The sequence below is a fragment of the Aquarana catesbeiana genome, linkage group LG02 (assembly GCF_042186555.1).
Source record: "Aquarana catesbeiana isolate 2022-GZ linkage group LG02, ASM4218655v1, whole genome shotgun sequence".
Classification (NCBI taxonomy): Eukaryota; Metazoa; Chordata; class Amphibia; order Anura; family Ranidae; genus Aquarana; species Aquarana catesbeiana.
In genome coordinates, this window is record NC_133325.1 from 119,388,642 (window position 1) to 119,411,758 (window position 23,117).

A 23,117-nucleotide genomic window follows, 5' to 3' on the forward strand; every position below is an offset into this window, starting at 1 on the left:
GGATAGAGATCCAGGTGTGAGGAGGGGGATAGAGATCCAGGTGTGAGGAGGGGATTAGAGATCCAGGTGTGAGGAGGGGGATAGAGATCCAGGTGTGAGGAGGGGGATAGAGATCCAGGTGTGAGGAGGGGATTAGAGATCCAGGTGTGAGGAGGGGATTAGAGATCCAGGTGTGAGGAGGGGGGATAGAGATCCAGGTGTGAGGAGGGGATTAGAGATCCAGGTGTGAGGAGGGGGGATAGAGATCCAGGTGTGAGGAGGGGATTAGAGATCCAGGTGTGAGGAGGGGGGATAGAGATCCAGGTGTGAGGAGGGGGGATAGAGATCCAGGTGTGAGGAGGGGGGATAGAGATCCAGGTGTGAGGAGGGGGGATAGAGATCCAGGTGTGAGGAGGGGATTAGAGATCAAGGTGTGAGGAGGGGATTAGAGATCCAGGTGTGAGGAGGGGGGATAGAGATCCAGGTGTGAGGAGGGGGGATAGAGATCCAGGTGTGAGGAGGGGATTAGAGATCCAGGTGTGAGGAGGGGGTATAGAGATCCAGGTGTGAGGAGGGGGGATAGAGATCCAGGTGTGAGGAGGGGGGATAGAGATCCAGGTGTGAGGAGGGGGGATAGAGATCCAGGTGTGAGGAGGGGATTAGAGATCCAGGTGTGAGGAGGGGGGATAGAGATCCAGGTGTGAGGAGGGGGATAGAGATCCAGGTGTGAGGAGGGGATTAGAGATCCAGGTGTGAGGAGGGGGATAGAGATCCAGGTGTGAGGAGGGGGATAGAGATCCAGGTGTGAGGAGGGGATTAGAGATCCAGGTGTGAGGAGGGGATTAGAGATCCAGGTGTGAGGAGGGGGGATAGAGATCCAGGTGTGAGGAGGGGATTAGAGATCCAGGTGTGAGGAGGGGGGATAGAGATCCAGGTGTGAGGAGGGGATTAGAGATCCAGGTGTGAGGAGGGGGGATAGAGATCCAGGTGTGAGGAGGGGGGATAGAGATCCAGGTGTGAGGAGGGGGGATAGAGATCCAGGTGTGAGGAGGGGGGATAGAGATCCAGGTGTGAGGAGGGGATTAGAGATCAAGGTGTGAGGAGGGGATTAGAGATCCAGGTGTGAGGAGGGGGGATAGAGATCCAGGTGTGAGGAGGGGGGATAGAGATCCAGGTGTGAGGAGGGGATTAGAGATCCAGGTGTGAGGAGGGGGTATAGAGATCCAGGTGTGAGGAGGGGGGATAGAGATCCAGGTGTGAGGAGGGGGGATAGAGATCCAGGTGTGAGGAGGGGGGATAGAGATCCAGGTGTGAGGAGGGGATTAGAGATCCAGGTGTGAGGAGGGGATTAGAGATCCAGGTGTGAGGAGGGGATTAGAGATCCAGGTGTGAGGAGGGGATTAGAGATCCAGGTGCGAGGAGGGGATTAGAGATCCAGGTGCGAGGAGGGGATTAGAGATCCAGGTGCGAGGAGGGGGGATAGAGATCCAGGTGCGAGGAGGGGGATTAGAGATCCAGGTGCGAGGAGGGGGATTAGAGATCCAGGTGCGAGGAGGGGGATTAGAGATCCAGGTGCGAGGAGGGGGATTAGAGATCCAGGTGCGAGGAGGGGGATTAGAGATCCAGGTGCGAGGAGGGGGATAGAGATCCAGGTGTGAGGAGGGGACAGAGATCCAGGTGGGGGGGTGGAGACACGGGTGGGCACAGGTGTGTTGGGGGATAAATCTGCAGGTGGACACAGGTGTGAAGGGATGAAGTTGCTGATTGCACATGTGGGGGTAGAGGTGCAGGGGAGGGTGGGTACAGGTGTGCAGGTGGGCAGAGGTTGGGGGGGAGGGTAGAGGTGTAGGTGGGCAGAGGTTGGGGGGGAGGGTAGAGGTGTAGGTGGGCAGAGGTTGGGGGGGGTAGAGGTGCAGGTGGGCAGAGGCATGAGGGGGTAGAGGTGTAGGTGGGCAGAGGTTGGGGGGGAGGGTAGAGGTGTAGGTGGGCAGAGGTGCAGGTGGGTAGAGGTGCAGGTGGGCAGAGGCATGAGGGTGTAGAGGTGCAGGTGGGCAGAGGTTGGGGGGGGGGGGGGGAGGGTAGAGGCATGAGGGGGGTAGAGGTGCAGGTGGGTAGAGGCATGAGGTGGACAGAGGTATAGGGGGGATAGATCTGCCAGTGTGAGGGGGATAAATATGGGGGTAGAGGTGCAGGTGGGCAGAGGTGAGGGGGGATGAAGTTACAGGTTACACAGGTATAAGGGGGAGAAAGCTGTAGGTGGGCAGGGGTCTGAGGGGTTGGCGTTACAGGTTGCACAGGTAGAAGGGGGATACAGCTGCCAGTTTAAGGGGGTTGAATTTCTTGGAGGGCACAGGTGTGAGGGGATGGAGTTGCAGGTTGAACTGATATAGGGGGAATAGAGCTACATGCAGTCGGCTGTGTAGGTGACTTACCTGTGTGGGCTGTGTACATTGGTTCAGAGTAACACCTCCCCTGCCAGAAATGCATACAACCTATGAGAATGTTTATACACGTGTGTCATGAAGGGCTCCCAGCATCCCTCAGGATAGTGTATTCTCTCCGCCATAACCATAGAGTGGACCAGCTATGTTTATGTAGAAGGATTGGTATTTTCCTTGGAATTAAGAACATTGAAAGTAGGAGATTCCTCCCAGGGATCCTGTCCTGTGTGCATATTAGGCTGGAGCTGGATGGCTCAGGTGCCCCATCATACCTGTACTGTGCCCCATCATACCTGTACTGTGCCCCATCATACCTGTACTGTGCCCCATCATACCTGTACTGTGCCCCATCATACCTGTACTGTGCCCCATCATACCTGTACTGTGCCCCATCATACCTGTACTGTGCCCCATCATACCTGTACTGTGCCCCGCACCCCCCAAATGCAGCCATGAACAACATGCAAACATGCTGGTGGTAGTACACAGCCCACAAGCATGGTGCAGGTATGATGGGCTGTCTTTTATTTTACAGTGGGCATAGTTTATATGGTTTGATAACAATACTAAACCAATTGATACATGCACACAGGTATGTTGTGTTGCTTGCTGTCTAACTGTACACATAGTTTATAATGTTATAAAATTCAGCGCTGAGCTTTGCGGTTCAAGTCATTTTTGTCTGTTATATCATCTATGTCAATAATTTATCAAATGTTGGGTTTTGGTGTTTTATTTTAAGACTCTAGCTGTTTGATTGCTGAAGAAAAACTAGATGTCATATAGAAGAACTTGAGTCCTCACCTGTAGCAAGCAGAAGGAGCCTTGTTTCTTTTTACTTGAATCTGGTCACAATGGTTTACAGTCAGTTTTGTACAGCCACAGTCCACATGGTTCTCTGGGATGAAGATAAAGCGATAGACGCAGATTGTGTTCCGTGTAATATGTCATTTCTTGTTATGAATGACTTTAGCAGTCTTTAGCATGACGATAGCCTGTAGACTATAGTGTATATTTACATGGCTCCTCATGAGCACAAAGATTGGTAGCTTTGCCCATTACTCAGGGCTGAACAAATCCCAAAGGCCATGTTGCATAAGAAACGGCTGAGTTTTGGCACTGAAATGAGGTTAAAGGATGCTGATCTTGCCTTGGTTTTGCAATTGTTTGTCTACATGTGCCATAGCTACACCAATCAGCCATACCTTTATGAACACGATCAGGTTAAGTGAATTAGGTTGATTTTTTTGTTTTTGTTTTGTTACAATGACATCTGAATATCTGTGAGATATATTAGGCAGCAAGTGAATACGTTGTCCCTGAAGTTGATGTGTTGAAAGCAGAACAAATGGATATTGCTGTTTGCTGTGTAGCTACAGACCATTCAGGGTGCCCATGCTGACCCGTGTCCACAACCAAAAGCTTGTGAGCATCAGAACTGGACCACAGAGCGATGGAAGAAGGTGGCCTGGCTCCATCACATTTTCGTTTACATCATGTGGATGGCCGGGTGCGTGTGCGTCACTTTACATTACTATTGTATGTAATAACATTTTGACCACTCAGCAATTCTTTGTATTCCCCATATTGACCGCAGGGGTGTTATTATTAAAAGTAACAGGTACTTTTTTTTTTTTTTCTCTCCTTGCTGTCAAGTCCTCTCCTCTGGATTGGAGTATGAGGTCTGGTCGGACTTGTTGTCTCACAAGGTGCATGTGGCTATTTTATACACAAACCACAGCAGCTGAAACCTGCAGGTTACAATTAGAAGGATTACTATCTCCTGCCTGTGTGTGTTTTGTTATCTGGCCCTAGGCACAGGTGTAGTCAGGAGCTCAGACGTTCTTCTTTTGCTCTTAGCCCTCTCTTCTAGATTATGTTTTTTGTGTGTTGTAATAACATACAGTCCATCTGTTGACACAGCAATTGCTGTGTCTGTCTCTCTACTTTTAGTAGTAAGGAGGGGATTTCTCCCTATAAATTATAATCTGCCTTATAAACTGTCATTCCTCACTTGTTGGTATGCACAATGGATTCATATCCCGTACTTGTGTAGCAGTATTGCAGTTCTGTGCACCAGCTGCACCATGGCACAAGAAAAAAGTGGATTTAGCAGGGAGATTAGAATCTTGTAGCACCAGTCTTGTCGCCTAACACTTCATTTGTGCTTGAGCCAGGATTCACATGATTCTTGTGACTTTGAAGCAGTCTTTTTGTGCATTTTTCAGGTTTGAGCATTTTTGTTTTAGGCAAAAACAAAAGCTATTACTTGAAGGAAGAGAAAGTAGTTACATAAGAAAATGTGTTAAATAAAAGTTTGTTCTTCAGGGGCTCCCATAGAAGTCCATTGGGACCTGAAATCCTGAACTGCAGGGGAGGGGAGGGGGGGGGGGGGCACACTTGAAATTGCTGAGGTGCCAAACTTTGACACAAAAAACAAAACAAAACAAAACAAAAAAAAACAAACATGTTTAGGATGCTGACCTTGCATATCCTCCCTTTTCACACTGACTTTGGTCATTGGCCCCAATTCCCGTGGTAAGGATGGCTTCTTAGCTTGCTGTGGAAACCCCTTTTGAGTTTAAAGGACATGCCTCCTCTGCCTGCACTGGAGACACACAGGAAGTGAAAATGAATAGGACGTCACTACGGGCACGCATGTGCAAGGCACTATGAATGATGGGACATGTAGTCCTGAGGAGAGCAATCACGTGACACTAGTTTACACTTAAATTGCATGCTCTCCAACCAGGAGTTCAGGGAAGCTGCACAGAGAAAGCTGAAGGCTTTGGCAGAAATAATACATTTGAATGATTTGTTCGATAGTTTTTAATCTTTGACTTGTGCAGTAAGTATACGATGGCAGCCAGAGCTGCCCCCAGATGAGCTGTATATTGAATTTAGTTGCAGTTTCTTTTTCTGATTTCTGAAGTCACTGTTTTGTATTTCAAAATTTTCATGTGGAAAGCAATAAGATTTGGAGCTTAATTTTATTAAAGTTAGTCATTAGCTTTTAATGTAAATGACAGCACTTTGGTACTTAACCTCCCTTGCAGTATGATTATTTCAGATTTTTACGTCTCAAAGCGGTACAATTGTTTTGCATAAAAATTTGGCGTTTTATATTGTAGGCCTGTAATTCTTAGCAATAACTCACTTAAATCTGTCCACCAAGAGTCTAGTAGATATCCCGGGTATGATGAAGTTTGAAACACAAAATCATAAATTATAATATAATAAATATAAATAATTATAAAAAATAATATAATAATAATAAAATAAATTTCCCCACGATTCACTATCGCTCAATTTTGCATGTGTTCTAATTTATTATCGCTATTTTCTAACTGGTCTAAAACCACTTTTGATGTAAAGGGACACTTTTTGGTTGCTATGGACAATCTCCAGTTTCCAGGCAGAAAGAACAGTATATATAATATAAAACTGCATGCAGGGTATTGGACAAAGCACTAGGGACAAAAGGGATGTGAAATAATTTCATCCAGTAATGTAATCTGTAAGATTACAGTACTGTATGTGTTATGAATTTTCACTTTTTTGAAGTTGCCACCAGGCTCCGCCCCTGTGTGTCACAACGCACGCAGGGAATGGAGCCCGGCACACAGGACATCGGGCGGAGGACAGAGCCCACGGACACAGCGGGGGGGACATTGCAGGATCCTGGGGACAAAGTAAGTACACCACACCAGGATCCTGAGATGTAATCCCAAGTGTGGCTCGGGGTTAGCATTAATGGTGCTGAAATTTAACCCCGAGCCACACTCGGGAAAACCGCCAGGGAGGGCTACAGCTGAACTCCAGGTATGAATAATATTGCCTAGTTAAATGAATCTAGCTTGGAGCAGTGTAAGTATGCATATGGTAGACCTGTGGAAGTTGATAATCACTGTAGTAGATCGCTGCTGTCTTCTGGGTCCCATGCCAAGTGACTGCCCAGCTGTATAGTAACCACAAGGAGTCACTCACACAAACGCCAGTCACAGGACACCATTCAAAACATTCTCTGATTGGACAGGGTGAAAATCTTTACATCACCTCACTGCCTCTTCCAATCGGAGAATGCTTTCCATTCATTGGGAAAAATACAGGGTATTCTACGAATAGTGCCCATGCCATGCTTGTAACCCCCTGTAATTGCTATGCAGCAGGGCAGCCGCTCAGCATGGGACCCAGAATACAGTGGAGATCACCTATTACAGTGGCTCATTGCTTCCATCAGTCTTACGGGTGTGGCTCATACATACACATTGGTCCATTGTGTACCAGTGTAATTATGCACTAAAATCCATACCTGGAGTTCAGCTTTAATAAATACTACTTATAATATTCTATCAAAGGTAAAGGCCTAGAAAACATCCTCTGAAGTATTGAACTGCAAAATTGCATATTAAAGTGTAAGTCCAGTTTGTTCCCTCAACTTAAATCTGGCTTCCACCCCCTTCTAAACCCTGTTTTATTTACCCTGTGAAAGGAAGATGTGTATACTTACCTACTCTGAGAATAATCCAGTCCGGTATCATGATCTCTCCAATGAAAAGGAGAGATTGCTGACAACAGCTTCATGTGATGGTCCTCTCTCTCTCTCTCTCTCTCTCTCTCTCTCTCTCTCTCTCTCTCTCCTCTCTCTCTCCTCTCTCTCTCTCTCTCTCTCTCTCTCTCTCTCTCTCTCTCTCTCTCTCTCTCTCTCTCTCTCTCTCTCTCTCTCTCTCTCTCTCTCTCTCTCTCTCTCTCTCTCTCTCTCTCTCTCTCTCTCTCTCTCTCTCTCTCTCTCTCTCTCTCTCTCTCTCTCTCTCTCTCTCTCCTCTCTCTCTCTCTCTCTCTCTCTCTCTCTCTCTCTCTCTCTCTCTCTCCTCTCTTCCTTTCACAGGGTAGATAGAAGGGGGGTTAACAATAGGCTGGACTTCCACTTTAAACCGTAGAGCAGCCTTGGATCTCGCAGATTCTTAGTGATAGTCTGCACTCACATTTAATAATGAAGACTAGCCTACCTGCTCACTGTTTAGTCCAGGCAGTGCTGTAATGCAGGAGTATGATACTTTTTTTTGGGGGGGCCTGAGAGCCGCTGCTTGTAATACAGAAAAACGACACCAACTGTGGCTGCTTTTTTTTTTTTTTTTTTTTTTTTTTTCTCTCAATTTAGAAAACCTAAAAAAATGTTAATGGCATGTTTTTTTTAAGCCTCTAGTCAGCATAGAACATGGTTTGGAAGTGTGAATGTGGTTTGGCTTTGTAAGAAACAGAAAATAAAATTGCAAAGGTTTGGGTTGGCTGCAGTGGATTACATATAATTTAGATGAAACCTGTGTCCATACTATGCATACTAAGGCAGTAAAAGAAGTTTAAAGATGTATAGCAGGGATATGCAATTAGCGGACCTCCAGCTGTTGCAAAACTACAAGTCCCGTCATGCTTGTGGCTGTCAGAGTCCTGCAATGCCTCATGGGACTTGTAGTTCTGCAACAGCTGGAGGTTCGCTAATTGCATATCCCTGATGTATAGCCACAGCCTCAGGTAGATCTTCACTCTTTTAATCAGCAGTGACTATTTTAATCCGTATGCTTCTAGCATTAGTAACTAGGAAAGTATATCATACTTGGTTTTTAAACTTTTTTTTTTTTTATTCAGTTATTTCCTGGCCCAGGCAAATTATGTCATACATCTCAAGAGTCTTCAGAATGCAGGCCTGAGCTAAGGGCAGATGGATTCCTGGAAGTAAATGCTATATGAATCATCTGCCCTTACTCAAGATGGCCCCAGCCAGATATGCTAGAGGGGGGTTTTTTCAAAGTGATTTCTCAACAAAATAAAGCATTAAGACATGGATGGATGGGGGAGTTTGCATTGAATATTAAAAATGAATTGAATAGTGTTTTTGGTCAGTGGTGCTCAGATGCAGTGCAGTTCTGCTTAGAAAATTGCACCAATATATCAACCGAATCCACGTTAAGTTCATTAAGCTTATGTGGCAAAATCTGTCATTTTTTTTTCTACAGTGCGCGTTATGATAAACCTAATAAAAACTGAGAAGCATTTTGGCTTCTGGTGTTGGGGAAAGAAAGCACACCATTAAAAAATTGATTTCAGCACACTTCAACATTTTAATGTGAGTCAACACGCACTAAACGCAACACGTGATGTGAATCCAGTGCCAAGGATTGGGAACACGAGGAGAAATGAGTCTGACACAAAGGAAAATGGCTCAGAGTGAGGTTTTTTTCTTTTTTTAGTTCTGTTTAAAGATTTTTATATCTAGTCAGCCTGAAACAATGTCTGCTTGGGAGGATGGAAATCTCTTGGAGGGAAACTCTGTAGAGTGCAGTAATCAACCAGAATGAATCTCTTTACTGATCCTCCCCACAAAGTGGCTTTGAACCCTTACATAACCTCAGCGAAGGGACTGGCCTCAGGTGATATTGACATATGTAAAAAAAAATCTTAATACATAAGATGTACCTGTTCCTCTGCAGTCTTCTCCTCTCTACATACGGTCAAAGTCCAGAATCTATAAAGCTTGTAGAAAAAAGGGGGAGGAGAGTTGAAGTCACACTCTGCAGAGCTCAGTTAGGAAAGCTCTGAGAGTTGATTGGAGGGAAGAGCCTGCCCCTTCACACAGCTCACAGGAACAGAGCTGAGGCTGTCAATCAGCGGGAGGTCCTTCCCTGCTCACCTTTTTTCTCTTGGTGTCAGGAAAACTTGTCAGAAGTGACTCATGCTGATATCAGAGGAATGAAGCAGCAGATGGAAATGACACTTGGTGCTCTGGATTGAGACAAGCACACACTATAGAGGGATATGCTGTGTTCATATTTTATGTCTGAGGTTTACAACAACTTTTAAGTAGGTAGAGACTTCATGTCCTTACCATAACTTTCTTTGCTTACCAGTCTTTCGGTGAGAACATTTTCAATTTGAAAGTCACAAGTCCCTTTTTTTTTTTTTTTTTTTTCTTTTACACACAATAGAAGTGGAATCTTTGAGGATTTGTATTTGAAGGACATGAGAAGGCAGGCAGAGTAAACAGGCCAGGGTGGTGACCTTGTGTGCATTCTCTGCAGCATTTATGCAGCCATACTATATACCCAGTGTTCTGTATTTATGCTGTTTACACGCTCATTAAACAGATCAAGAGATATAAGATTTAATACATTTTTATTTACTGTGCACAAACCAAAACATTTAATCTAAAAAACCCAAGGGCAAAAGGCCTGACCTCATGTGATAGTTTGGTGTTTTAGCGGCCGTAGCACTGGAAGTGTTAGGCGCCTTTCACACGGACGGCTGTTCTGCCGCGGGTAAAAGCATATAATATGTTCTGTGAAATCAAGATTCCAGGCACTGCGATCAGCTACATTTGTACAGTTAGATTACCTGCGTTTACGTGCGGCTGCGTTTAGCTGCGTTTGCACAATCTTGACATTTCTGATGTGCTTCCTGTTGCTTTTCTTTCCTTCTTGCCGCTGCTATCCGCAGGAGAAATAGTACACTGCGATTACCTGCAGTTATGTGCAGATAGCTGCTCTAAATCGCTCCTGGACGCAGTCCATTCTATTTTTTATATCCGCACAGAACCGCATGTAAATAAATCGCAGCTAAACGCAGTGTGTGAATGGGGCCATAGGAAAGCATTGTGTGCTTTTAGCTGCGGTAGAAAACTAGAAAATCCGCAGCTAAAAGCACCATTCTATCCGTCCGTGTGAAAGGGGCCTTATTTGTCACTTGGATTATTTAGCACTTGGGAAAACTGCAGTGTTTGAAGGGTTGTTTCCTTTTATACATAGAAAACAGAAGCTCTTGAGCGAGTCTATGCCACATTTTCACAGCTCTTACTGCAAAGAAGCCTTTCTGTTTTTGGCGATAATACTTCTTTTCCAGAAATTTTACTGATATCTATTATGCTGGTATGTTTGACGGCACTCAGTGATTAATGCCAAACATACAGTATACTGGTACTTACGCATGGACATTTCAGTAAGTTTTATAGCCATTTATGTTTTTATTTTGAAGCATATAGTGGTGTTTAAGGGGTGGGCCCCTTTCACACAGGGCTGTCCGTATTTAGCACTCCACTTGCTCAGCAGGGATCGCTCCGTTGATCCCCGCAGAGCCAGCAGATGACAAGTCCGTCTCTGCACTCTGTGCAGGGATGGACCTGTCAGAGAGTCCGCTCTCCTCTATGGGGGGATCGGATGATTACGGACCACCTGTCCGTTTTCAACTGATCCGATCCGCCAGATGGATGGAAAATAGGGTTTGCATCCATCTGGATTTTGCGGATCAGATCGGGGTGTGGATGTCAGCGGACATGTCACTGCTGACATCCGGCGCTCCATAGAGCTGTATGGAGCGACCGTTCAGATCCGCCTAAAAGAACTGACAGGCGCATCTGAACGGTCCGCACATTTGAAAGGGGCCTAATGCTGCGTTTCATAAACATACAAAAACCGCCTGTCACTATTAACCACTTGCTTACTGGGAGCTTAAACCCACCTCCTGCCCAGACCAATTTTCAGCTTTCAGCACTGATGCACTTAGAATGACAATTGCACGGACATACAACACTGTACCCAAATGAAATTTTTATCATTTTTTTTCCCCCCCACAAATAGAGCTTTCTTTTGGTGGTATTTTATCACAGCTGGGATTTTTTTTTTTTTTGCTAAACAAACTAAAAAAAAATTGAACATTTTGAAAAAAAAAAAAAATCATGTTTCATAGTTTGTTATATAATTTTGCAAACAGGTAATTTTTCTCCTTCATTGATATGCGCTGATGAGGCTGCACTGGTGGGCACTGATGGGCACAGTTAAGGTGGCACTGATGGGCACAGATAAGGTGGCACTAATGGGCACAGATAAGGTGGCACTAATGGGCACAGATAAGGTGGCACTGATGGGCACTGGTAGGTGACAATGATGGGCACTGATAGGAGGCACTGATGTGCAGCACTGTTGAGGCACTGGTTGTGGGCACTGATGGGTGGCACTGTGGGCACTGGTAGGCGGCACTGTTGCCTACTGCTAGGTGGCACTCGCACGGGGCACAGGTGGGCACTGAGGAGCTGGCGGCAGCTCGCTGTGATGGGGACTGATGTCCCACTCGCACCCGGCGGTGATCGGCTTTTTTTTTTTTTTTTCTCCTCACGCTGTCAGCGCGAGGAGAAAAAAAAGCCGATTACCGGCTCTGCTGACATCACATGATTGGCTGACAGCTGATCACGTGGTAAGGGGTCGGGATCGACTCCGATTTGTGATGCAGTGAGTGTCATAGACTCGCTAATCACAGAGCGCGCTCGGGCAAGGGAGGACGTCAATAGACATAATCCCGGCAAAGTAGGTCAACGCTGTAGCCATCATTCGGTTATAGCGCGGATCTGAAGAAGTTAAAGTGGTTGCACTAGCTCATTATGAAATACTTACCTTAGAACAATGCTATTGCAGCAGTCCCTGCACACCGCTGTGACCAGCGACATGTTGCCCCGGAGTTATTTCCGCATTCGTGGGCTCCGGCGCTGTGATTGGCCAGAGCCGCGATGACGTCACTCTTGCTGGTAATGGCACAGGAGCTGAAGAAACTGCATGAGCGAGCAGTTTCTTCAGTGCGTATGTGCCGATGACGTTGGCACATGCGGATACAGTGGATAACTCCTAAACTATGCAAGTTTAGGAGAAATTCACGGTACCTACAGATGAGCCTTATTATAGACTTACCTGTAGGTAAAAGTTGTTATACAGGGTTTGCAACCACTTTAAGTTACTATTTACTGGTAATGGCACCTCAAGTGAGGCAAAAAAGACACAGAGCTTGATGCAGTGCATGAGTTACTTTGCCATGCACAGGACAGCCTGTTGTAATCAATGGGCTGCCCTGTGTGTGTTTTTGTGCATGTTCATAAAACACTAAATGTGAATGCAACCTTAAAGATGAGTTCCACTTAGGGAAAAAAAAAATTAAGTCAGCTGCTACAAATACTGTAGCTGCTAACTTTTAATATATGGACACTTACCTGTCCAGGCAGCCCGCGATGTCGGCACTTGGGTGCTGATGCTGCCATCTCCACTAAGGGAAACCAGCCGTGAAACCTTTTGGTTCCCTATTGCGCATGCGCGAATTGCGCTGCACTTTCTAATTGGCCCAGCGGTAGAGGAAGGAGGAGGGGGGGCTGAACTTCTGAGGGACAGCTCCATCTCCCAGAAGTGGGGAGGGGGACCTGTCAAACGGGGGGGACAAATAAGTTGAGGTTCCACTTTTGGGTGGAACTCGGCTTTAAGTTGCAATCATGTGATCTGCCATAGCCCCTTTTAAGATCAGGCCTGCAGAAGGGGCCATCATGCAGCTCCATGTCATCACCATTTCACTTCCTACCCTCTGCTGAAGTTACAGTCAGGTCCATAAATATTGGGACATCGACACAATTCTAATCTTTTTGGCTCTGTACACCACCACAATGGATTTGAAATGAAACAAACAAGATGTGCTTTAAATGCAGACTTTCAACTTTAATTTGAGGGTATTTACATCCAAATCAGGTGAATGGTGTAGGAATTACAACAGTTTGTATATGTGCCTCCCACTTTTTAAGGGAACAAAAGTAATGGGACAATTGGCTGCTCAGCTGTTCCATGGCCAGGTGTGTGTTATTCCCTCATTATCTCATTTACAAGGAGCAGATGAATAATCCAGAGTTCGTTTCAAGTGTGCTGTTTGCATTTGGAATCTGTTGCTGTCAACTCTCAATATGAGAACCAAAGAGCTGTCACTATCAGTCAAGCAAGCCATCGTTGGGCTAAAAAAACAAAACAAACCCGTCAGAGAGATAGCAAAAACATTAGTTGTGGCCAAATCAACTGTTTGGAACATCCTTAAAAAGAAAGAACGCACCGGTGAGCTCAGCAACACCAAAAGACCCGGAAGACCACGGAAAACAACTGTGGTGGATGACTGAAGAATTCTTTCCCTGGTGAAGAAAACACCCTTCACAACAGTTGGCCAGATCAAGAACACTGTCCAGGAGGTAGGTGTATGTGTGTCAAAGTCAACAATCAAGAGAAGACTTCACCAGAGTGAATACAGAGGGTTCACCACAAGATCTAAACCATTGGTGAGCCTCAAAAACAGGAAGGCCAGATTAGAGTTTGCCAAACAACATCTAAAAAGCCTTCACAGTTCTGGAACAACATCCTATGGACAGATGAGACCAAGATCAACTTGTACCAGAGTGATGGGAAGAGAAGAGTGTGGAGAAGGAAAAGAACTGCTCATGATCCAAAGCATACCACCTCATCAGTGAAGCATGGTGGTGGTAGTGTCATGGCGTGGGCATGTATGGCTGCCAATGGAACTGGTTCTCTTGTATTTATTGATGATGTGACTGCTGACAAAAGCAGCAGGATGAATTCTGAAGTGTTTCGGGCAATATTATCTGCTCATATTCAGCAAAATGCTTCAGAACTCATCGGACGGTGCTTCACAGTGCAGATGGACAATGACCCGAAGCATACTACGAAAGCAACCAAAGAGTTTTTGAAGGGAAAGAAGTGGAATGTTATGCAATGGCCAAGTCAATCACCTGACCTGAATCCGATTGAGCATGCGTTTCACTCGCTGAAGACAAAACTGAAGGGAAAATGCCCCAAGAACAAGCAGGAACTGAAGACAGTTGCAGTAGAGACCTGGCAGAACATCACCAGGGATGAAACCCAGCGTCTGATGTCTATGCGTTCCAGACTTCAGGCTGTAATTGACTGCAAAGGATTTGCAACCAAGTATTAAAAAGTGAATGTTTGATGGATGATTGTTAATCTGTCCCATTACTTTTGGTCACTTAAAAAGTGGGAGGCACATATACAAACTGTTGTAATTCCTACACCGTTCACCTGATTTGGATGTAAATACTCTCAAATTAAAGCTGAAAGTCTGCAGTTAAATCACATCTTGTTCATTTCATTTCAAATCCATTGTGGTGGTGTATAGAGCCAAAAAGATTAGAATTGTGTCGATGTCCCAATATTTATGGACCTGACTGTTCATTTCCCTGTATTCTTCACTCCTGCATAGGAAGGAGGGCATGTGTTTCGGAGGAGAGGAGGCCTGAAATGGGGAATATATAAGGCATATTGTTTTTCTTACATAAATATAATATAAAAATTGCATTGATTTATAAAAAATATATTGTATATTTATACACACACTGTCCAGCGCTGTCACTCAAGGAGGTGAGGTGTGGCAGTATAAGGCAGTGGTTATCAACCCTGTCCTCAGGGCCCACTAACAGGCCAGGTTTTATGTATTACCTTGGGGAGATACAGACTAGAATACTGCATCACTGAGCAACAAATGATATCACCTGTGATGTATTTCAGTTATCTTGCAAACCTGGCCTGTCCTGAGGACAGGGTTGATGACCACTGGTATGAGGCCCCTTTCACACGGGCACATCCGATTTGACGTACTCCGCTTGCTCAGTGGGAGATCGCTCTGTTGATCCCCGATGAGCAGGCGGATGACAGGTCCGTCTCTGCTCACTGTGTAGAGATGGACCTGTCAAAGCCCTGCTGTCCTCTATGGGAGATCGGATGAAAACAGATCCGCCAGACGGATGGATTTATCGGATAGCGGTGGGTGTCAACAGACATCTCACAGTTGACATCCGTCGCTCCATAGAGGTGCATGGAGCTTCCGATCAGGTCCGTCTGAAAAGCTGACAGGTGGACAGCATGTGTGAAAGGGGCCTTATGCTTATTCTCTTCATTCACATCTCCTTACTTCATGCTGGCTCCACGCACCACGCATGCACGGCATCAGCGACAGAACACAGGGCTTTACACCAGCACAATGCTGGTCATGTAAAAGAGATCACTGGTGTCAACCAGACCAGAAGTACGACGACCGCTGTATAAAAGGGAGGCACATTTATTCTCTGTCTATATTTTGTCACAAGAGAGAATTGCATTAGTAACACATTCCTGAAGTAAGAATCTAAAATTGTGTTTCCCGGAGTTCATCTTTAATTCCCTCACCACATTGAAGCAAGCAAAGAGAAGAGCCAGATGCCAATTCAAGGATGCATGTATTAATATAAAATCTTTACACTGACATTGATGATGACCTGGCTGTCATTCGGATCTTTTGGTCTCAATACTTAAGTCATTAACCTGTAACATGCATGCAGTCACTGAAGTCGGAGTGCCTGATCTGCATATTTGGGGAATGAATGACTCAGCATTGTCATTTAAAGCCAGTAAGTGCCGGTTCACACAGGGGCGACTTGTCAGGCGACCTAGCCGCCTGACAAGTCTCCTCCCATTCTGTACTACGGAACCGTTCTAATAGGAGCGACGCAAGTGGCTCCGACTTAGAAAAAGATTCCTGAAGTATTTTTGGGGCGACTTTAGGCGACTTGCATTGACTTCTATACAGAAGTCGTTTTGCAAGTCGCCGCTGAAGTCGGTGAGGCGACCTGCAAGTCATGCCGGCACTAAGTCATACTGACAGCCAAGAAACTGCCATTTTCAACACGAGGGGTCAGCAATTCCTTTGTCACTGATTGGTTTCCAATTACCAGTCACCTATCAGCATGGTTCCTGATCATATGATCACCATTTAACTTACCTACTGGGCACATTCACCCCCTTCCTGCCCAGGCCAATTTTCAGATTTTAGTGCTGATGCACTTTGAATGACAATTGCGCGGTCATGCAACTCTGTACCCAAAGTAAATTTTTTTTTTTAAACAGAGCTTTTTTTTTTTTTTTTTTTTTTGGTGGTATTTAATCACCACTAGGTTTTTTATTTTTTGCTAAATGAACAAAAAAATACCAATAATTAAAAAAGAAGTTTTTCTTCATTTGTGTTATAAAATTTTTTAAATAAATAAGTCATTTTTCTCCACAGATGTGCGCTGAAGAGGTGGCACTGATGGGCACTGACAGGCATCACAGATTGGCAGCACTGGTGGGCATTGTTGGGGCTGCCCTGATGATCAGTGCCCTGATTGTCAGTGCAGATGTCTGTTGTTTGGATTTGCCGGCTTTCAGCTCTCTTCTCCTCACGCACTGTCAACCGGCAAATCCTGCTTACTTTGTGATTAACTGTGATTGGACAGCAGTAATTGGCTCTTTACCCCTTTCACTGCTGATGCACGCCGCAGGGGGAGCAAAGGCAGCGCGAGAATGAGGCTGTCATGTGACGGCCTCCCAGCAAAGTGCAGCTGCGATGTAGCCGTCATTCGTGAAGGGGGTAAAGGAAACTTGTACAGAGAGAAATAGGCAGCCTTTTTGGATTTTGCTTTTAATTAATATTCTAGTTGCCTGGTTGTATCTCCAGCCTTAAAGGAGAAGTATGGCCACATCTTTTTAGCCCTACCTTGGCTATGGATCACCGAGTGCAGTTCATTCTTCACTCCTGTGACTCGTTTTCAGCGGATTTTGCTCCTGGTCAGCGATTCAGATATTGCTCCTGGTTTGTCAGCCAGGAAAGCTAGCTTTTTCACAACCAAAGGTCAGAAAATGCAGCCTAGGCACTTCTCTGTTTTTAATGAAAAAGTACAGTATATTTGAAGTGGGCAAGTATTTTGCGTTGTCATAGCATTTGCCTTTAAAGTGATTGTAAAGTCATTTTTTTTCCTATAAAAATAACATGTTATACTTACCTGCTCTGTTGCAGTGGATTTGCACAGAGCAGCCCGGATCCTCCTCTTCTGGGGTCCCTCTTCTGTGATCTTGGCCTCTCCCTTCTGTTCAGTGCCCCCGCAGTAAGCAACTTGCTATGGGGGCAGCCGAACCACAGCTCCCTGTGTCCATTCAGACACGGAGACCCGCCCGCCCCCCCTCTCTCTGCTGATTGGCTAGCTGACTTTGACAGCAGCGGGAGGCAATGGCCCTGCTGCTGTGTCTCAGGCAATCAGGAAGGAGAAACTCGGATGGCTGAGACACTCGTGGACATCGCTGAACAGAGAGGGGCCTCAGGTAAATGTTAGGGGGGCTGCTGCACACAGAAGGCTTTTTATCTTAATGCATAGAATGCATTAAGATAAAAAAACACCTGCCTTTACAACCACTTTCAAGCTAAACTCCGGGGATCTGACAAAAAATAAAAGATTTCCCTGGGGTATCCGTAAAAAATAACTTTTTACTTGCCTTGTTCCTCCTTCCATGTGACCGGTCCCCCTGAATCCTTTCTCGTCAGTGCTGTGGCTGGAGGTCGCAGCTTTGATATCACTACATACAATGCCATATTTTTAATTAAGTTCAGAGATTGGTACATAATCACTGTAAAGCCATTGGCTGCAAATACTGATCAGATGCTAGTTTTCCAGCATGTCCCTTCGACAAAAGCTGAACGTGTACTGCAGTGTAATTCGTTCTGAATGACACACCAGTGCACAAATTCAGTAGGTAGTGACTGGCGTGTGCTGCAGCGCACTATGCCTATGTTCACATTGGTACGATTTTGGCATGTCAAATCGGCGGCTATTGCCGGCAATGGCACTGCCCGGATCGGTGCAGCGCTACACCGATTCCCAAAAGTAGTTCCTGTACTACTTTTGGCGACTTCAGGGGGCGATTTTATAGAAATCTGTGCAGGAACCCGCATGGATGTCTGTCAAATCGCCCCTGAGGTTGGACTGCATTGCCGTGTTGAAATTGTGTGAGTTCAACTGAACTCGCACGATTTCTAACCCGCAGCAATGTGAACCCAGGCTTAAACACCTGGGGAGGTTGATTTACAAAAGGCAAATATACTGTGCACTGTAAGTGCATTTACTCTAGATCTGATGGGAAGCTCTGCTGATTTCTATCATCCAATCATGTGCTAGCAAAAATTCTGTTAATATTTTTTTGCATGTGATTGACTATTTTATGCAAGGTGAAGCAATTTACTAAGCTCTGGAGCAACTGCACTTGCAGTGCACAGTATATTTGCCTTTAATAAATCAACCCCAGCGTGTGTGTGTGTGTTTAAAGTGGTTTTAAACCCTTACAGACCGCTTTCACTTACAGGTAAGCCTAGATTAAGGCTTACCTGTAGGTGCTTGAAATCTCTCCTTAACCTACACGGTTTAGAGATATTTACTATTTCCCCGAACGATGCCGTCTTTTGCGCACTCTTGAAAGGGCACGCTGTGCCGTTTCAAGCTGGGGTCATGCCGTGACTGGCGGCTCCTGCGCGCATGCACGGGAGTGGAGTCACTTGACTCCGGCCAGTCACAGAGCTGGAGTTCGCGGCCCCGGAAGGAAGAGGGGTGAAGAATGGACGCTCACTGCCAGTGAGGAAATCGGGGACATCGCAGGCTTCTGTGTCAGGTAAGTGACACATAACAATAATGCCCATTATGCTTTATCTTTGCAGGGAAACAAAGAGGAAGTAAAACCCACCAGGGTTTACTTCCTCTTTAAGGATTTTCTTTAGATCTAAACTTCTGTGTTTGGCAAATATGTTGTACGTGCATGCCCAGGTAAACTCCAAAGCAGGGAAGCATCACCCAGGCACCTCAGGAGTGAAAACCCCCTGGAAATTTTACACTAGTCATATTTTATGCCTGTAAACATTTGTGCGCATGAGACCTAAGCAGGGTTAAGCAAAATGTCTTCTAGGCTTTGTCCTCACTATAACACGACTACTGTGTATTCTGCTTTGTTTTTCCACAACAGCAGCTTGCAGAATTACTGAAAATATAATGGTTTTCAATGCTGTGTTCAATGCATGCTAAAAAAATCCAGCTGACTGTGGTTTTCGGTGTTTTTAGGCTCAATGGGGAAAAAAAAAGCCTAGTATGTTTTATTTTTTCAGTGACTAACAAAAAAATTTATTTGTTCTAATGTTTCTTGCGATTTTTGGTGCAGATAAACCCTTCGTTATTACCTTCACATTCTCCTAACTTTGGAAACATGCATGCTACATGTACAGTGCTCAGCATAAATGACTAAACCCCAACAGATTTGTCAGAAAACCTTTACTTTGCTTTCAGAATCAACATTTTCTATGGGACACTATACTACAAAATACTCCCACAAATGCGGGCCATTGATTGCAACCAAGACTTAATTTGCACACACAAAATGTATTTTTCCTAACAAATTCATTCAAGATCATGTTCCAAAAATGAATACATCCCAATGTTGTATGTAAATGTAAATTTTAGACAACAAAATCCTAATTAACAAGAATTCAACTACAGGTGAGTCTAATTATTCATTAACCACTTGCCGTCCGCCATATAGCAGAATGACGTCGGCAAAGTGGTTTCAATATCCTGACTGGACGTCATATGACGTCCTCCGGATATTGAGCCGCTGCGCGCCCCCGGGGGCGCGCATCGCGGCGATCGTTGTTGCGGGGTGTCAGTCTGACACCCCGCAACACTGATCTAGGTAAAGAGTCTCTGACGGAGACTCTTTACCACGTGATCAGCCGTGTCCAATCACGGCTGATCACGATGTAAATAGGAAGAGCCGGTGATCGGCTTTTCCTCACTCGCGTCTGACAGACGCGAGTAGGGGAGAGCCGATCGGCTGCTCTCCTGACAGGGGGGGTCTGTGCTGATTGTTTATCAGCACAGCCCCCCTCAGATCCTACCCAGGACCACCAGGGAAGCCGCCCAGGACCACCAGGGAAACCAGCCACACTGGACCACCAGGTATGCCCCCTAGACCCCTAGGGAAATACTGATCTGTGCAAAGGCAGCTGCCAATCAGTGCCCACTCCCATGCCTACCACTGCCAGTGCCACCAGGGATGCCCATCAGTGCCACGTATCAGTGCCCAGCAGTGCCGCCCATCAGTGCCACCCATAAGAACCCATCTGTGCAGCCTTTCAGTGCCCATAGGTGTTGCCTAACAGTGCCCATCAGTGCCACCCATAAGTGCCCATCAGTGCCGCCTATCAATGCCCATCAGTGCCGCATATCAGTGCCCATCGTCAGTGCCCGCTCATTGGTGCCACCTCATCGCTGCCGCCTTATCAGTGCCCATCAGTGAAGGATAAAACTTATTTACAAAATTTTTAAACAAAAGCAAAACTTTTATTTTTTTCAGAATTTTCGGTCTTTTTTTTTATCTGTTTCGCAAAAAATAAAACCCGCAGAGGTGATCAAATACCACCAAAAGAAAGCTCTATTTGTGGGAACAAAATGATAAAAATTTAGTTTGGGTACAGTGTTGGATGACCGCGCAATTGTCATTCAAACTGCGACAGCACTGAAAGCTGAAAATTGGTCTGGGCAGGAAGGTGTCTAAGTGCCCTGTATTGAAGTGGTTAAACAGGTGCCCATCAGACAGTTGATTATAAAAGGGCATTCCTGCTCCTGTACCCCACTGTACCATGCAATCACTAACCTTCTGTTCCATTTCTGCGTGTAAATGCCATATTTTGGGGTCTGTTTTCCCCACTTCTTGTTCTTGTCTCCTATGGGTGACCTGTCCACAGCACAGTTCCAAGGGTTGTCCCGTGCGTGGGCTTCCTCCTCTAGGATTACATCCCTGTGGGGAGAGGCTGGCTGCACTCGCAGGCACGGGAGTTGCCGCTGTGTATGGCGCTGAAGCTCTTCCTCCCATACCCATTGATTGGTATGGTAATCTGGAGCTCTGTACCACAGCCCCGCCTTTCCTGCGCCCCGTATTTTTTGTGTATATTCCTAGCCAACAGAATATGGGCGTGCTCAGGGGGCGGGAATGGGCTTGACTAATGGGAGGTGTCTGCGTATATAAGGCTGTACTAGCTATAGAGAAGAAGGCTCGTTCTTGTTCAAGCACACAGTGAAAAAGCGGCCATGCGCGATGCCGCTAAGCATGACGGAATTGTAGTTCACAATGACGGCAGGGAGCACGATCCAAAAACCAGAAGCTGTGAGAAGCTAAAAGAGATCGAAAGGAGGAAGCACATACAATCGGTATGTGGAAAACATGTAAAGGAAACATTTTGGGGGAAATAATATATAGATGGCAGATGTTTGTAAGATATATAGCAGATATATGCAAAAAAAAAAACCCTTTACAACCCCTTTAAGACCTCTTTCACACTGAGGCGCTTTTGCACTAAAAATAGATCCTGAAAACTGCTTCCCATTCATTTCAATGGATGCTTTCACACTGGGGCAGTGTGCTGGTGGGGCAAAACGTTTTGCAAGCAGCATCTTTGGGGCATGTTTGGAGTGCTTTAAAAACTGCCTCAAAAACGCCCCTGTCCATTGAAATGAATGGGAAGCTCTTCAAAAGCGCCACAAAATGGCTTTTTTTTTCTTTATTAAGGTCATGTTGTCACGTGTGCAAGGGGTCTAACAAAACCCCTTCCTATTTTATGTTGTCGGCAATGGCACCACATGGAAGAGAAATGTCTCAAGGCCTGAGAAAGAAAATAATTTCTTTACACAAGAAAGGTGAAGGCAACAAGATGATCAGCAAAGCTTTACTTATCAGTCAGAATACTGTAACAAAAGTGATACAAAAATGTAATAAAGGTGGAATTGAAACCATCTCAGAGACGTCCAGGCCGTCCACAGAACTTAACACCTCTACAGAGTGTCCTCTGATGAGAAAGGTTGAAGAAAATCACAACAGTGGTACTTCCACCTCCATGACTTTAAACAAACCAAAACATTATCGGTGTGTTCCAATGCTTCTGGTGACAGACCTTCAGCATGATGCTCTCATCGGTACATGCAGTTAATAGCTGCGTAGGTCAAGTTTTGTGGTTTTGTAAATTGATATTTACAATGCAAAACAGATTGGAGTGTGCCAATGAAAATATATGAACATTTTGTACAAGCAGTACTTAAAATAGGCACACACATTATGTGGCCAGTCACTGGGAATTCACTGCTCATAAGATTTCTTTCATTTTTAAATACCTGAGCTGCTTATGTCACCTTGGACTGACCAAAGACAGACCGAAATCCTCCCAAAAAATGTAAACGTCTGTCAGCAGCTCACACGTGGTACTTCTTCTCAACAAGTTGTACTTCCCACGTCTGATTACCTGAGGAACTCGGTATTGCCATTCAGAAACAACAGGATAAACCCAAGCTTAACATCCGAAGCATGAAGCTGCTCATGCACTATTGTTTTTCTGGCTGAAAAAAAAAATCTCAACAGATTTCTTCGAGGAATCCCCCTCCATTATATTCTGACTGCAGCTATCAGAATACATAGGTCAGTGGATGGAGCTGCTGATAAAGAAATGTTTTCCAGCATGTCCCTTCAGCAAACGTTGACTTCTGTGAAGGGAGGATGGCCTCACACTGCTCAAGATTATTCCAGTCCCTACTGAACCTGCTGCATTTCAATCAGTGTATGGCCACTTTTATAGAGCTGTGATCATCATTATTCAGTAAATGCTGCAAGGAGCAAAACTTTAATTGCAATAATCAAGAAGAATTTACTTTGCTGAAATCTGGCCAGATCCAGATTGTTTACGGTACAAAGTGACTTGTCGCTCAAAGCCCACAGTCTGCCCATCTCTGTGGTTTCAGGTGCCAACTGATTATCTGTACAGTCTCCCCTGCAAGGAGATGCCGCTGATCGGCTCTCCTCGCCTCCCTCTTTTGAGGCGAGGAGAGACAATAAACAGCACTTCCATGTTTACATGTGATCGGCTGTGATTGGACACAGTCGATCACTTGGGTAAAGAGCGGCGTAATCAGCTCTTTACCAAGATCGGGTGTGGGTGTGCGATAGTGGTGAC

The 23,117-nt window shown here is 45.4% G+C and overlaps 1 protein-coding gene across 1 annotated transcript in view; it reads left to right on the forward strand.

Moving 5' to 3' along the window:
- USP12 (ubiquitin specific peptidase 12) overlaps positions 1 to 23,117 on the forward strand; it is a 103,105-nt gene that overhangs the window by 553 nt on the left and 79,435 nt on the right. The gene's annotated exons all lie outside the window — the stretch shown is intronic.